The sequence below is a fragment of the Pipra filicauda genome, unplaced genomic scaffold (genome assembly GCF_003945595.2).
Source record: "Pipra filicauda isolate LSUMZ 115617 unplaced genomic scaffold, ASM394559v2 scaffold16_size7369187_pilon, whole genome shotgun sequence".
Classification (NCBI taxonomy): Eukaryota; Metazoa; Chordata; class Aves; order Passeriformes; family Pipridae; genus Pipra; species Pipra filicauda.
In genome coordinates this window covers 4838734-4854341 of record NW_024104207.1, presented here as the reverse complement: position 1 = coordinate 4854341, position 15608 = coordinate 4838734, and the positions used below count along the sequence as shown (strand labels likewise).

Below are 15608 nucleotides of genomic sequence, written 5' to 3'. Positions count from 1 at the left end.
GCTTGTAGTTTCAGCACGATGGAGTTCCTCCCAGATATGCTGCTCACCAGAGCAGGCTGTGTGGTATTGTACAGTTTTTGTCTTCCTTGTTTTTAACTACCTTCATTATATCCCTGCTCTGGACTTTTTCTGCAGCAGTTTCAAATTGCCACAGGCATAATTCAAGGGTATTTAAATAATGCATATAGGGTGTGGCTTCTTGGAAGAAGTGATGTGTGCTTTCAGTATCTGAAGGGGGACATTATAAAAAGCTCAGAACAGTGGAAGGACAATAGGTGTGGTTTGGATTCCAATTTACTATCCAAATAGTGCCATTTAGTCCTAGGTGGGAAGCAATTTGAAAGCGTTTGTTCAAATGTCCAATCTACCAGCAGTTTCTCCTTAGCCTGGCACCCTCGTAGACAATTTCTTCATTCAGTCTCTCTGCTTAAAAATAGAAGCACTTCTCAGGGTTTTTGCCATTAACCAGGGATGTGGAGGCTGCTCACTTTGTACCTGTTGAGTAGAAATGGACTGTCAGCTTCCTTAAACTATCACAAAAGTCACTTCTTTTTTAACAGAAAGAAAATACTTCAGTGAACTTTTTAGTTTGATTTCTCATCAAAACCAATGGCATATTTGGTATCTATAGAGAATTTTTGGTGACAATCCAGCAAATCAGAATTTTGTACGAAGAACATTATTAATAATACATTCCCTGATTAGCCTAACTTTAAAGAAGAAAAATATGAATACTTTTTCTCTAAGAGCTGGCACAGGAAATAGTATTTTCTGATTGTGCATCTGAGAAAAACAAGCTTAGATATTACCTAAACCATTCTTTTTGCGGGTTATAGTTTTCTGGAAATATGCTTACTTTATTATCTCTAGTTCTGGTCTGCCAGTCTAGCAAACTGTAAACCAGTGCTCTGCTGACTGTCAGCTCTATTGCAAATATAATCCTGGATTTGTGGGAGCCCTTAGAAAAGTTTATTTGCAGTTGAACACCAAAGGTTCAACTTGAAGCATTTTGTATTAAAAATCACTTTGTTTCTTAGTATCATACTGAAATACAAGTGTGTATTTATTTTCTTTCAACTTAACTTTGATATAGGAATACTATTTCCAAATGCCTCCCATTCATACTTTTTTCTGTTAGTTGTTTTTGGGGTTTCTGGATGTGAGTGCTCTACTTTGGGCTGGGTGGGCCAAATGGTTTCTTCAGGCTAGTAAGTTCCATTACTTCACACACACATTTCTAATCACCTTGAAAAGACAATAAATATCAGCTCACAAATTAATTATTTGCATCTGCCTGCTAATATTACAGTCAGTATGGAAGAAGCCACCTGTGGGATATTTTTATTCTTTTCTTGTACGTGACAAATATGGATAGATAATCCAAGATGCTTCAAAGAACTGGTCAGGGAATTGCTTATTTTCCTCATGAAAAGATTTTGATAAATGAAAGTGCTTGATTTTTATGAAAATCAAACAACCCTAAAAGGTCACAAGTCCCAAAACTATTGAAGGGATTTTCTTTGAGGTGAAAAACAGGTCTTTTAATTAAAAGTTTTGTATTTTTACTTTTTACCAATACAGTTTCTTTAATTATTTTTTATGGTTTTGTTTTTATGGCAAGTTCCAGCAACTTCAGTTTCTGATTTCCTTAATTTGAAAAAAAATGTATCCATATATATTGAAATTTGTTTATTGAGGTATGTTTTATAAGATTATAGCACTGAAGCCTTTTTAACATTAACTGAAGCATTTTTTAAACATTGTTTAAAGATCTGAAGGCAATTTGACCAAGTCATGCAAGTAAAATACCCTGTGCTTTGTCAGAAACTAAATGTGGATGCTTTTAGACCAGTATGAAAATGTTTTGGAAGTGTATGTTGTACTGTTGTACTTGAGTAATTCTAGGCAGCTAAAATAGATACTATCCAGTTTGCTGAGTGAAAATTTCCAAAACAGTACAACAAATTGGAAGCTTTAGTTATGATATATGGCATACTGTGAGAGCATTTTATTCCAACATTTAAAAAGAAAAAGCAAGAATATGATGTGTTTTATGGGAACTCCCCCAAAAAGTTATATGCCAAAAATATGCAAATATATCTAAGAGGCCTGAGGGCATATGATGGAAAATATAAGACGTTAAGATATTTCTCTACCTCTGACTGTAAAAGTTGAGTTGCTTGGTCAAAGTGAGGGGATAGAGGGAGAGTTTGGCAAACTGTAAAATGGGATTAATAAATCCAGTATGCTAACAAAGTATGGAGCTACTTAGAAGGATGGCTCAAGCACATGGGAATAAGTGAAAACTATTGAAGTGAGTACATAAAAAGGCTTCTGCTTTCCTTTTGCTAGAGGGAGATGCCCTTCTAATAAAGGTGAAACAGGTTCAGTGTGGTAGGGAATGCATTAGGCTAGGTACGCACTAAACTTATAGTTCTCAAACTGTGGGGTTCATGGAAAGGCAATCTTGAACAGCTGAATCTATGTTTTAAAAACAATTTTTCACTACTAGTAAATATTTCTGGAAAGCATGCATTTATTTGCTTTTGCTGCCAGCAGCTGCTCATGCTCTAGAGCAGGGCAGTCAGTGTTTAGACTTATAGCCAGCATTTGCAGATGCCTTTCACTCCCACAGTCTGGTGGGGCTTAACAGCTGCTCCCAGTGGAGAAGTGCTGGTCAACATGGCAGTAGCATCAAAGCAGGGGATTTACTGCTGATAGCTGTGTAGGCATGGTTTGTGTGGTCTCAGATGAAGTTTGTTTGAAAGAAGGGAAGGATAATCACATGTGGGTGGATAGGCCCAAATAGACAGGCATGTCTGAAAAAAAAAGATATGTAACAAAATTGAGGAATACTGCTCTCTGATGTCCTATGAGATGGGGTTTACTCCATCTTTTTCCTACTCTACAGGGCTACTCTGAAGCTAAAATTTCAAAAATAAACAGGGTGTAATACATACACTCGATAAATGTAAACAGTTTGTTTAACCCTTTCAGAATGGGGCTCAGTACAGGGTGTGATCCACTGGAAAGAACAGGATCGTGCTTTTTTTCCTAACCTAAGTAAGGTGGACGCATCAAAACAGTTTGGCCTCTGAAATCTTTAATTCTTTCAAGTCTGTTGATACTAATGAGGTTCTCAGGCTGGATGATATCCCCTTTTCTGTCATATCTTCACTTTTTCCATTCCTGGCACCCTACCTCTTTGTTCTCCACACAAAAAGCTCATTTACTTGTTTTCTTGCTGGCTCTAGCTGCTGGGGTTCATTTCCTTTCTATGCATTTTCTTCAAAAGGCTTGAAATGTCACATAGCTATATGTCCTGCTGAGATGCTCTTGTCTTATTAATGTACCAATGGGTGTTTCTTAATGAGAAAACATGAAAGTATCATGAGCCTCCTCTGCACCTCCCCAGACTGATCATGAGAAATTGATGAATTGTGTGAAGTCTGCAAAGACTTGGGAATTCATTTTAAGTCTGTTTGGACAAATATGCACAAATAAGAGTTTGTTCTTTAGGAAATGTTTTGAAATTGGCTTTTCCAAATAGCCTATTTTGACAAGGGCGCAGGGATCTGAGGCTGAGCACAACCTGACACAGTATACCCAGAACAATATAAGTAATGAATTCCCCTAACATGATAAAGGCAATTTATGTCACAGGGGCTTGCACTAACTGTTCTCACTGATATTCATCTCAAGTTAGTAATTTGGGTCTCATATATATTCAGTGGTAAGAGCCATCAGATGCTCATGGGGTGAGTGCTTACCCTCCACTGCTGATCTCCCAAGGAAGTGATGCAGCACAGACCCAGTGATGGGGACCAGGTTCCTCATCTCAAGGCTGGGCCTGTAACTCTGGTGGTTGTGGTTGTTCCTTGTCTATAGGCTGAGGCAAAAGTCGTCACACTAGTGCTTTTGAAGACCTGGTAAGTGTTTTCTTGTCAATTTGGGAGCCTCATTTTCAACTCTCCTATTTCAAACTCTTTTCTAAGTTGATGTTTGCTTCGGCTGCACTTTTTGTTCCACAGTGCTCATTGTATAAGAGAGAGGAGAAGGCAAGGTAGCAAAAAGCAAGCACCAACACGGTAGGCAGCTGTTTAATCTCTTCACTGTGTTTTAAACAGATCTGTCTAGTTACACTATGTGAGGCACACCCATTGCACTTGTTGAAGGAATGGCTTGGTCATTTCCTTATCAGAGACCTTCTTCTCTTGGTTCTCTCTACCCACCATACATGGTCTCTGCATGACTTTGAATTGAGGGATTATGGTTGATATCAGTAGGAATCACAGCATTTCTAGAACCAAGTCAAAATACCCAGGAACCACAGATTTCAAAAGCCTCGGCTGTGGGTTAGCAAGAGGTTAGTTGCTATGACAAGGGCTTTTTGTTTGTTTTTCTGAGTGTCTTTGAAAGTATGTCAAGTCCAAGAGGTGATATCACTAAGTATTTGTGTCTACATTACTTTCAGGAGAAACCAAGGCACAGATTCTGGACCTAGGGTGTTCCAGAATGATCACACTGGATTACATGATAAGGTGGGGACATGTCTTAGGCTGCAGCTGGGAGAGTGCCTCTGACTGCTGTGTGCCTTTCCTGAGCAATGTTCCCTGCCAAGAGACCTCCTGTCCTACACTGCAGCATCCTGGTGTCCATGCTGCTCCAGGAACCCCCAATGTATGGTACTGTATAGTTCCAAACCCCCAGCGATGGCAGGGGGGTTGCAACTAGATGATCTTTAAGGTTCATTCCAACCCAAACCTATGGTTCTATGACTCTATGCTGTGTGGAACCACGCAGCACAGCCACTGCCCTTGAGGCTGGCTGGATGCACTGTGGGGATGTGTGAGTGAGGTGTGGCTCTGTGATGGAAGCATGTGAGAGGCTGCGCTCTTGGCACAAAGTAGGTCCTATGCTTGGTACCTGAGATTCCCTGGGGTCTGCATTATATTGTCAGCTTTGTAGCTGACAGTAATCTGCCAGTGGGAAACTAGAATGTATGGGGCAGAGTCCATCCTGTATCAGCTACAGGCAGTTTATGTAAGAAAATGCAAAGAGCCACCCAAGTCAGATGAAAGGTTCACCTATTCCTGTCGCTGGAGATAGCCAAATGGGGAAGCCTAAGGAGGAATGTAAGAACAGAGCAAGCCTGTAGTGATCCCTCCACAGAATTCTCCCCCAGGATCCAGAGATTTTTGACTCAGGTACTCCCTTAGGCAATGGTGGTAACTTTGTATTCAGGAATCCTTAACAGATTTTTCATTGGGAATTTTCCAGTTTTGAACATACATACACTTTTACATGTATTCCTGTGCTAGGATGCTTTGCAGCTTAACCACGTATTGTATCATCACGAATCTCTCACTTGCTTTGAACTTCTTGCCACCTGCTCATTTCATTTAATGCCCACAGTGGGAATTATGCTTTGAGACCAGAAGATCCCTTGCCAGTGTGTAATGCGTACTGAAACGTGTGCTGCATGGGCAAATGGGAGGCATAAACCAGAGATTCCTCTGCTCTGGCCTTTGTGAAGCCACATCACACTATCACTAAAACTGCAGAAAGAGTTTCGAAAGAGTGACTCACTTTGTACTATCATGTACAAAAATTTTAATCCTGATGTCTTATGTGGAGCCTAGGGGAGCAGGTGTGGGAAAGGAATGATGAAGAAGTTTCAGATGAGACCTTGTCTTGATACATGCAGTAAACATTGTAACCTAAAACCCTTTTATAGTTAGGTCAAAAGTTCAGAAGAAAATAAAGCATTAGAGGAAAAGTACAGCAGGGACTTCCCTTACAAAAATATGTATAAAATGTGAAACTGTCCTTGAAAATAAGAACAGTAAGATGTAATGGAGTGCAAGACTGGATAGATAAGTTATTGATGGCAACAGATCTTTAAATTACATACAGCAGCAGGGAACACTCGGTGTTAAAAGATAACACATGCATATCCGCATATTGACACATTCTCTTTTTTTAAATCTGGCCTCCTATGTTGGTATTTTCATTGGCAGCAGGAAAATAAATTTTGAGTAATCTCTGATTTTCATTCCAGATAGCATCTTCCTTTTTCCAGCTGCCAGTAGTTACAAGGATGTTATGCAAGAGTAGTAGCTTACTGGTCTGAACTGGTCCCTTGGCCTTGCAAATCTTATAGTCCTGACTCCTGTTCTGATGAGCTGTACTGTTTCCTTCATGGGTTCTGTACCATTACTTTTAAGGGGATTACCTGCATGAACAAGACTTATGGAACTGAGATCATTATGAGGAAAACCGTGAATCGTGTGTGCTCAAATGAAATGTTTGTGCTAGAAAAACATCTCATTAATTCCTTCTGTATCATACTTATGTGTATGTGTGTGTGCCTAAACCTTATTGTGATCACAAAATCAAAGGGAAACCACTCAGGAGTTTCAGTGATCATAGTAGTATGCAAGCAAATGTAGAAATACCCATTTTGAGATATTTTACCCATCACTTTTTTTGAATGTCATCACTGCCAGCAGGAGTTTGAATCAGACAGTTGTTACTAAACCAAACCAAAAAACCTTTTCTCAGACTGTAAATATGGGATCAGAAGAGACTCTGAGAGCTTCTTGAATCCACTCCCCTTAACTATTCTGAGTAGGTGATTGTCTAATCTCTTCTTAAAAACCACGGATGGAGACTCCACATTCTCCACAGTTTTCGAGTGCTGAACTAACCTTCCCACTACAAAGCTTTCATTATGTCAAATTTGCATCTCCCTTGTGCAGTCGAAGCCATTAATTCTGTTCTACTGCAACAGGCATTGAGAAGAGTCAGTTCCCTGCTTTGCAGTAGCATTTTATGTACATGAAGCTTAGAGTTGCCCCTCTGCCTTCTCTTTTCCAGATTAAATCTCTCCCCTCCCTTTGATCATAACCTGCTGCACACTTTCTCTAGATCTCTTCCTTGAAGTGGACTACCAAAATTGGATGCAATAATTCAGACCTTGCCTTACCAGCATTTCATGGAGCAGAAGTTTTAGAAATTTCTTTCAATCTATTTATATAGCTCAGTATGACATTTAGCTTCATCCATCTAAGGATAACCTATAGCTTTTTTGTCACAGAGTAGAACTGTAATAGGAATAGCAAACCTGTGGTTGCTGAATCACATGCAGTTTGTAAGTGGATCACATATCACTTCCCTGTATTGGGCTGTATAGGGTACCTGGAAGGATTCCCTGTGACTGGAGCCACAGAAGTGGCTCAGACACTACAATTTGTTCCTCAGACTGAAATGTGGAAGACTTATTTTCAATATGGATTGAATCCTATAGTTCTCCTTAAGAACTGAGCTTGAAGAAACTGAGATGAATCCTATCAGTTGATGGCTGCCAAGTAATCACCCAAGCTACCATTGTAAGACAGGGCAATGTTTTTTCTGACCGTCCCTGCTACAAAGAGTAAAATCCATCCAAACACTCCTCATTTGTAGTACTTGTATTTAACTACAAAGGCAGCACTGTCAAGCCAGAAATTGTCTAAGCTGAAGATATCCAAAGAGACAATTTTTGCTGACTGAAGTCCATTGGGTCCTCAAATGTGCGAGTGATGTGATGGAGAAACAGGACTGCTGAGCAAAGAATCTTTGGGATCCACTTCTGTGATGCATCACACTGCAAATATAAAACACTGTCTAGAGGCAGTGTTTTAACACACCAGTACTGAGCTGGTGTGTTAACAACCAGCACCAAAGTGCTGCACAGCTCTGTAAGAAACCTGGGAGAACTGTTTGTCTTCCCAAGTACAGGCATGCATTTACAGCTGTACACAAGCTCTTCTCTATTAGTACAACCTATGAATGAATAAACACTGATAAGAGATGCTTAAATATTGTGCCTGAACTATGTTTTGACAGCTGTCGCTTGTACTGTCTCCCCCTAGGTCTATCTTTTAATTACATCAGGTTAACACAATGTTTCATCTGTCACCCTTGGCAGATAGCAGAAAGGAACAAACTCATCCATGGGATAAACAGGTTTAGCCTTTCTTGCTGCCATGACACAGTGCTTGCTGCTCTCTTCGTGAATCACTCATTACCCATAGTCAGTTATCACAGTTAGAAAAAGAAATGTCCTGTCTAAGGGTTGAGCAGTCGTTCAGGGAATTGGCGTGTGCTTTACATGACACCATGGTCCAGCAGCTAAAGCATTTTTAGCTGAATCTGCATCGTGTGGTATAATTCTAAATCCCAAGGCACAACTCTATTTTCATCACTTAAAGGGGTCTGAGAATTGGCTGGAGAATGAAAAGAAACAGTTTTAGCTCTCGAGCAATTACTTAATCTATGTACGCATCTTTCCATAGTCATTGAAATTTTCCTGCAAATTGGAATTGCTCAAATATTCCCAGAGAATAAAATGGAGAGCCTTCAAGGTTAGCGTTCCTTCTGTGTGCAGATTGCTAAATGCAGGATGTAATTAGTTACCTTTAATGGCACGTTTATGGAGGCAGGGTCAGTCTCCTGGGGAAGCAATTCCAAATCACACATCTTCGGTGGGTTCTGCAGTGCTGCTGGCATCTCGCATGTGAATAACAAGTCTTGGAAATACTCTTTGCAAGTGGGTTGGCTGCTGGAGAACAAAGACTGAAATCAGTTCAAAGAAAAATATCCTCTAACAGCTTGTAATATAATATATTTTTAAAATGACCCTGGAAAATGAATTTCCTTTTGGAAAATTTGTTACTGGGAAGATCTCTGAATAGATTCTTTGCTGACTGCTGCAGAACTGTGTTAAGATGGAGCAAAATACAGTATGGTACAATAAATGTTATAGTCTGCATGTAGAAGCTCAGATTATTGAAGGGTTTTCCAAATACAAGACTTATAAATTTAAGGAAGACTGGCTAGATTATTCCCTATTTTCTAACATGCACTCATGCACTAACAGAGATTAATGTGCACACTTAGTAGTTTCTTTCAGATGCATCATTAAGTTAAAATAATGACATTCATGATAGTGATAATTCATTGGAGCTGAAAATTTATTATCCTTTTGATCCAGATTTTATATTACCTTTGTCTCTTTCCAGATGCAGAAAAGGGAGAGGAAGGCAAACACCTCCCATTTTGTGTTTTTTTAAGGAAAAGAAGAAGCAGTTCCACTTCCGTGCATTCCTTCCAGCTCCAGCCACCTCTGCAAAGGCCACTACAGTGGAGATACATCTGTCAGGCTGTCAGCCCCCTTTCATGGCCAGCTGGCTAGTGATGTCCACACACAGGGCAGACCACACATAGGGGTTGATGTCAAACAGGGCAGTTGCAAAGGACTGTCACTACTGTGTGTTGGCACAAAAGTCTGAGTCTCCGATTTCTGTCACACAAAGCTTAATCCTTTTCTTGTTTGTATGCTAACACTCCATCCTTTCCTTTAGAGATAGTTCAGACATTACTAAGATAGCAGATGAAACACAGGTAGCTTTTCTCAGAGAAGTAATGACTCTTGTGTTCATGTCTTATCTGGCAGATTCTCTTTTTTTTTTTTTTTTTTTTTAAATTGTTTCAGTAGCAGATAGCTTCCCCCATTCACCATCCCTGCCATGACAGGCCTCATGTTTCCATTCTGGACTGTAATCACTCACACAGTGAGGGAGGAAACTGTAGATGACTGAGCATTCTTTATGCAGTGGAAAATGCTGGAAGGGGCTGTCTGTGGGTCAGATGGGTGACTTGGAATGAATCACAGAGGAGAGAGTGAACAGTTAGTTTGGGGTCATCTTTATTCTACCTCCCTTGTCTCTTTTCTTCAGTTTTCCAGTCTTACTGAAGTTAGATCTTTCAAGATCTTTCCTGAGAGCAAAATGAGGCAAAGAAAGCACATCTCTCTCATTTTTTTCCTAGTTGCCAGCCAAAAGCTAGTCAGACTTCAGCACCTGTGGAACCGTGAGGAGTCATCTCTGCTTCTGTGCTAGTGCCTGCTCATCTTGGTGAAATGCCTCCTACATTTCTACCTTTGTAGAAAGGAGAAGCTATCTGAAATTCTCTGCAAACTGACATAAACCCAAAGCATCTTCCTGGAGAGGGAAGAGGTTTGTGATAGCGGGAGAGATATGGAGCTGACTCATGCTGCAAATCTGAGACTTCCCTGCAGCAACTAATGATAAGCTGGGGTACACAGTGTGCACTGCGGCTGCTCAGGAGACTTCAGCTTCACCTCCCCATAGCCATGGAGCCTGGCACAGGCTCTTCTTGGCTCAAGGGCACTGTTCCAGCCAGTAGGGCTTTGGCAGTCCATCGTGGCAGTGTCACTGTCTTGCTGTTGCTCACTATCCCAAGAAGTGGTAAGTCCTGCCCTTAACAATCCTCTCTGCCAGAGCTGCTTTGCTGCTGCTGTGTGCTGCAATGGGCAATTGCAGCTGCACTGAGGTGCCACTAACATTGCTGCAAGAAGCATTAACTTGGACTGAAATATGTGCTGGTTGTTAAGGGTTATGCCTTTTCCAAGGACTGCTGGCTGGCTCCTCTGAACAGATATCAAACTGCAGTGTAAATATGGAAGAAATTCTGCAAACTCACCAGGAATATGGGGCAAAGCTCTCTCCCATCTCATCTGTGCTTTTGTCTTATCTTTTCTTCCAGTTTGCAGAGCCCTTTGCTCCTTTTCTTGCTGTGTAGTAGATAGGAACATTTGGCTTTTTGCAATCAAAGCAGCTAAGGGGGTCTCAGTGGGATTATTTTTACATGTAAGCATTGCACAAGTCCAGCTCCAGGAAAAGAGGCCAATATTTTCTTTAACACATGCTGGTATAAAATAGGAACAACTCTTCTAAAAACTTAGAGATTGAGATGGCCTTGAATTAGATCCAAGGACCTCAGATTAATTACAAAACTAAATCACAATGAATGTTCTTTTATAGTTCTTTGACACAATGGTCCCTGGACTAAGTGAACCTGGATGTCAAATATATAGATAAGGATGATCTATACTGAAGCAGAATAAAGGGCACATTTATATTACTGAATTAAGGGTCTATCCTTTGGTGGACTCTGCTGTTACTGTATTTGAACAAATCGGAGAGCAAAATCAGGTCTCTGCTACTGAGGAGAGAAGGTTGCATGGCATATGCAGCTTGTTTCACTCAGTCTTGCTCCTTTGCCAGAAATTCATCTCTTCTCTCCCAAAAATGGTGCTGTAATGTTTCTTGCACTGCAGAAACTTACAGCACATGCCACAAAGGTCATCTATCCTCCTTCTTTTTTAAAGGCTATCAGGATAGAGTCTGTATTAACATTGTAAGTTTTAAGTTGCAGAGTAAGGACCCAAATAAATTGTAAAGAACTCCCATTGCCTTTCACAAAGAGATGAACAGTCCTTTCACGCTTTACATAACTGCAGCATGCCTTGGAAACAAGGTTACATCTATTTCAGTCATTATGACTGAGACAGCTCAGGCAGCACTAACTGCAGGCAGATTTCCAAACAGAGAAAAGAGTTGGGGCCTGCAGCATTTTGGGAAAGACAGTATTTGGGAATGAGAGGAGCCCCAGGTCCTACACTTGCCAGGAGCCACACATTCATACAGACACCCAGTACTACTTGTAGGTTGATTGGCACTGTCACCCGCCTAAGAGGAAGCATCTCCTGCTGGCTTCCTACCAGCATGCAGAGTCTCTAATTTAGGAAAGCAAAGTACAGTCTTGCATGCCAGTCCTGAAAAGCTACCAGCGCTGATGTGGAAACAAGGACAGGCAAATCTGTAAAGCTCTAGCCAAGAATAAAAGCACACTTGCTTCTGAATGGAAGCAATTGCAGTGCATAGTGACATGGAGGGACTTTGTTCAGCCTGGAGGAAACACATGGAGATCTGATTGCTGCCTGCAGCTAGGAGGGCTGAGGAGTTGGAACCAGGCTCTTACCAGAGGTGCACAGTGACAGGCATGCAGTGGCACCAGTCACACACTGCAATGAGAAACACCAGCTCGGTACAGCTGATAAAAATGTCACAGCCAGAGGGATGCAGCATGGGAACACATTTTCTAGGGAAGGTGAAGGGTTTCCATCCTTGTAGGTACACAAAGTTTGACTGGACAAGGCCCTGAGCAATCACTTTGAAGGTGTCTCTGCAGGGAGTGGAATGTTGAATGAGACAAGCTCCATACCCACCCCAATTTTTCTTTGATTCCAGGTTGTTACTTATGTTGTTTCCAACTAAAGTGACAATGAAAAGTCATTTCACTCTGTTTCCCTCTGCTTCCTTACTTTCATATTGGAAATAGTATTTTACTTCCACAAAACTTGTGTCCTTCATTTTTATTGCCTTTTTTAGTTCCAGAGTGAGCTTGAAGGTATACAAGTCATAAAGAAAATACCAGTCTTTAGGAAGGCAAATACTAGAAAAAACATGGCAGGCCAGTAGTCCAAATATCCTGACACTAATGTAACGCTTTAAATAAAAAAGGTTTCTTGATGAGAGGGATTGAAATTATAAAGTGAATTGAAATGTCAGTTTCTCCCTTCTAGGTCCCCAGAAATAACTCCTTTTTCATCTAGGTAAGCACCATTAGGAGGAGCAAGAATAATGCCATCTGGTTATTCCCAATCATGTCTACACAAGCATTTGCTTGAAATGATACAGAATTGGCCTTGTGGGCCACAGCAACAAGCCAGAGCTTGTGGGCATTTGCAACATGAAGCTGAATTTAAACAATTATAATAGCCATGCAGGTGGAAGGCAGTATAGGATATGACATCCTGGTTACAGACATTGAGAGATAGTTCAATTTCCTAAAATGTCAGTGATGTCAAAAAATTCTTCTATATAGCTACAACCACCTCTTTTCCCCTTAGACCTTTTGCCCTTAGAAAAGGCAAAGCTTTTTCCAGTAGTAGTTCTGGAAACATTCCATTACCCTTCCTGCAGGCAAAGTTTTCTCCATGTATGGATACATGAGAATGGTCAAATAATGAATGAGCTGATTGGCTGAACATCTGCAGGTGCTCTATAATGACAACAATTAAGCTATTCTGAAGCTATTACCATATTAAATTAACTTACTGCAATGCTATTAATTAGAATTCGTGTTCTAGAAAGGAAACAGAGCAGCAATTACATTGTTATTTAATGAGCTGTAAAAGTAAAATATAAAAATGGGAAATTTCCTCATATAATTTAAGGCTGGAAGATGGTGGGTCAAACTGTTCCCCAGTGTAACTCTAGCCACTTCTGTACTTTTGCAACATGAATGATTATATACATGTTACCTTTTGTCTTGAAATAATAATTATTTGCATCTGATAACTAAAGCTCTTCAACAGTTATGCCAAAAACTAGATATTAGGCCAAGTTCAGCTGTTCTCACTGTGAAGTCTGAAATTTGAGATGGTTTTGGGAAAAGACTCAGTAAGGTTTGTGACTGAAGTTGTCAGTTGATTGCAGCAATGCATATTTTACAGACAAGATTTAGCAGTGATTACTTTTTTGCATAACATTTTAAGGCTCTTCTTTTGCTTATTTTCTAGCCCTCCACACCTTGGTAGAAGTAAATATAAGTGCTTTTGAGTTGTTATTTGCTGTTGAAATTCTCAAATTCTGTGACGTGGTGATTTCTTCAAGGTATGTCCTTGAAAACTGAAACAGATGTGTCCTGCCTAGCTCTCTGAGGAGTTATAACATCAGGACCTGTCTGTCCTTGGGCACAGAAGCCTTTGCAGCTGTGTGTTTCATGAAACAGGGGAGCACACTATTTCCCCTAGTGTGCTCAATATGGACCATGCTTGGAGCCCTTAAACAGAACTGCTAGGGTGGGCTTAATATGCCTGGCAGTCAGTCCAGTTAGGAATGCCTGAAATAGCCCTTGCTGATTATTTTGTAATAATGGACAAGTGGAACTCTGGATTCCATCCAGTTATCAATCACAGCACTGTGAAACAAAGTAAAGAGCATTAACTGGAGCAACTGGAACACAGTGCAGATAGCACTGGGTTGCTCTCTGCAACAGCAATAGGAACTGGGCTAGACAGGTCCTATTGATGAGCTATCTTCCAGTACACGCTAAGCCAACAGAGCAACCCACAAGTGTTGCTTTTGGCCTGAAAGAGCTCTGAGCTTCTTCCAGCCCTCCTCGCTGATGGACTGAGCTGTAGTGTTACAAAAGGGACGGTTGTGATGCACATTACACTTCTGTAATATGTGGCCCTAGATCCTGACTGCTTGTCCATACGTTTCCTATAGCATGCTTTTTATGAAAAAAGCAGAGCCATGGCCCTGGCCCCGAGCATTTTACAAAAAATTTTCTGGATGAGAAGCTACTATACATACCCTGGGATCTTCCTTAAGAATGCCTATTTTCAGACTGATTTTCTTCCCCTGGTGAGAGAGGAGAATCTGTGGGATTTTAATGATTCATTTTATTGAGGGACCTGAATGTTTATTGTTGTTTTAACTATAAAAATGTACAGAGGCTGGAATCTATCCAGAGAAAAGAAGGCAATTTCTTTTATTTCCTTACACTGCGTGGTGCAGTTGCAGGCGAATATTTCCATCTTTATTACAATAAGCATTTTCCTAAGCAAGAGTGGGGCACAGAAGTCTGCAAGTTTGAAATAAAACGGTATGACAATCAAAAGCTGGAGATGAACGTTGAGATGTCTTATTTGATGTCGGTTCTTGGCTTTCTAATCGTCTCTCTACCTATGCAATAATAGTCAAAGCTGTTAAAAAGAATATCTGAGCAACTCAGAACTTCTTGGTTGTAGTCTCCTTTATCGCTTTTCCAAGGATTGATGCAAGGACTCGGTGTATTTATTTTTAATTTCATTAAGTTATTGCGTGTATGTCTACTTGCTTATGTGAAACTACAGATATAACTGACATGCCCCATAAGAAATCCCAGGAAGGCAATTTCTGTTTAAATATCAAACATTTTTTAGCCTCGAGTGTTTTAAATCAGGTTTGATCCCTTTTGCCTCTTAACCAGACTGCAGTACCCCATAATTTTAGAAATAGTTTCATATATGTGAACAGGGAAACATAGTCTTGACAGGCTGTCCTAGTTGTCCTTCTAAACTTTTGAGGCAAGCTTTCAAGACTGCTTTCAGAGCAGGCGTAATGTAAGAAAAGAATTCAGGAGGCCCATGATTTATGTCTCTCTTCTTGAATATATATAAAAAAGGATGATGGAGTGTTGCAAAAACAGATTAATGGATTGTACCTGGAGCTTTGTGATAGCATTATAAACATTCTGATATGACCTTTTGCTTAGTCTCTGTTGCAACTTTTCCTGTAGACACTATTGCAGCAGAATAGTGAGATAGAAATTCCTTAGTGAGGCTCTCATATGTGGCTCTGTTTCCAAAACAAATTGTGTTCTATATTAGTATTTTAATTGTTATTTCATTAAAAATTGCAATGTGCTTGAACAACTTTTCCTTTTAGTATGGATGGTAGAGGCTCAGAATATAAAATTGCTTATCTCACTTTGGAGGCTATTTGTCCAAATAGCCATATTTTGGGATGTGTATTAATAACTGAATCTGACCTGAATTTGTTCCTTGAAAATTTGGCACTAACTACTGTGTCCCTAATTACAGGAAGCTCCTTGTGTTAGGGTGCTAAAGTTTACTGGGGAAAAGCTGT

The 15608-nt window shown here is 40.3% G+C and overlaps 1 protein-coding gene across 2 annotated transcripts in view; it reads right to left on the bottom strand.

Annotated features, from left to right (window-relative positions):
- Positions 1-302: 302 nt before the first annotated feature.
- MAP10 (microtubule associated protein 10) overlaps positions 303-15608 on the bottom strand; it is a 36604-nt gene continuing 21298 nt past the window's right edge. Inside the window, exons 4-5 of one of the 2 annotated variants that reach the window (XM_039379510.1) lie at positions 8461-8605; positions 303-495 (exon numbers count right to left, since the gene is read on the bottom strand). The gene's annotated coding sequence lies outside the window, so the exon portion shown is untranslated. The remainder of the gene's footprint in view (positions 496-8460; positions 8606-15608) is intronic. The other variant, XM_039379511.1, reaches the window with a different exon arrangement.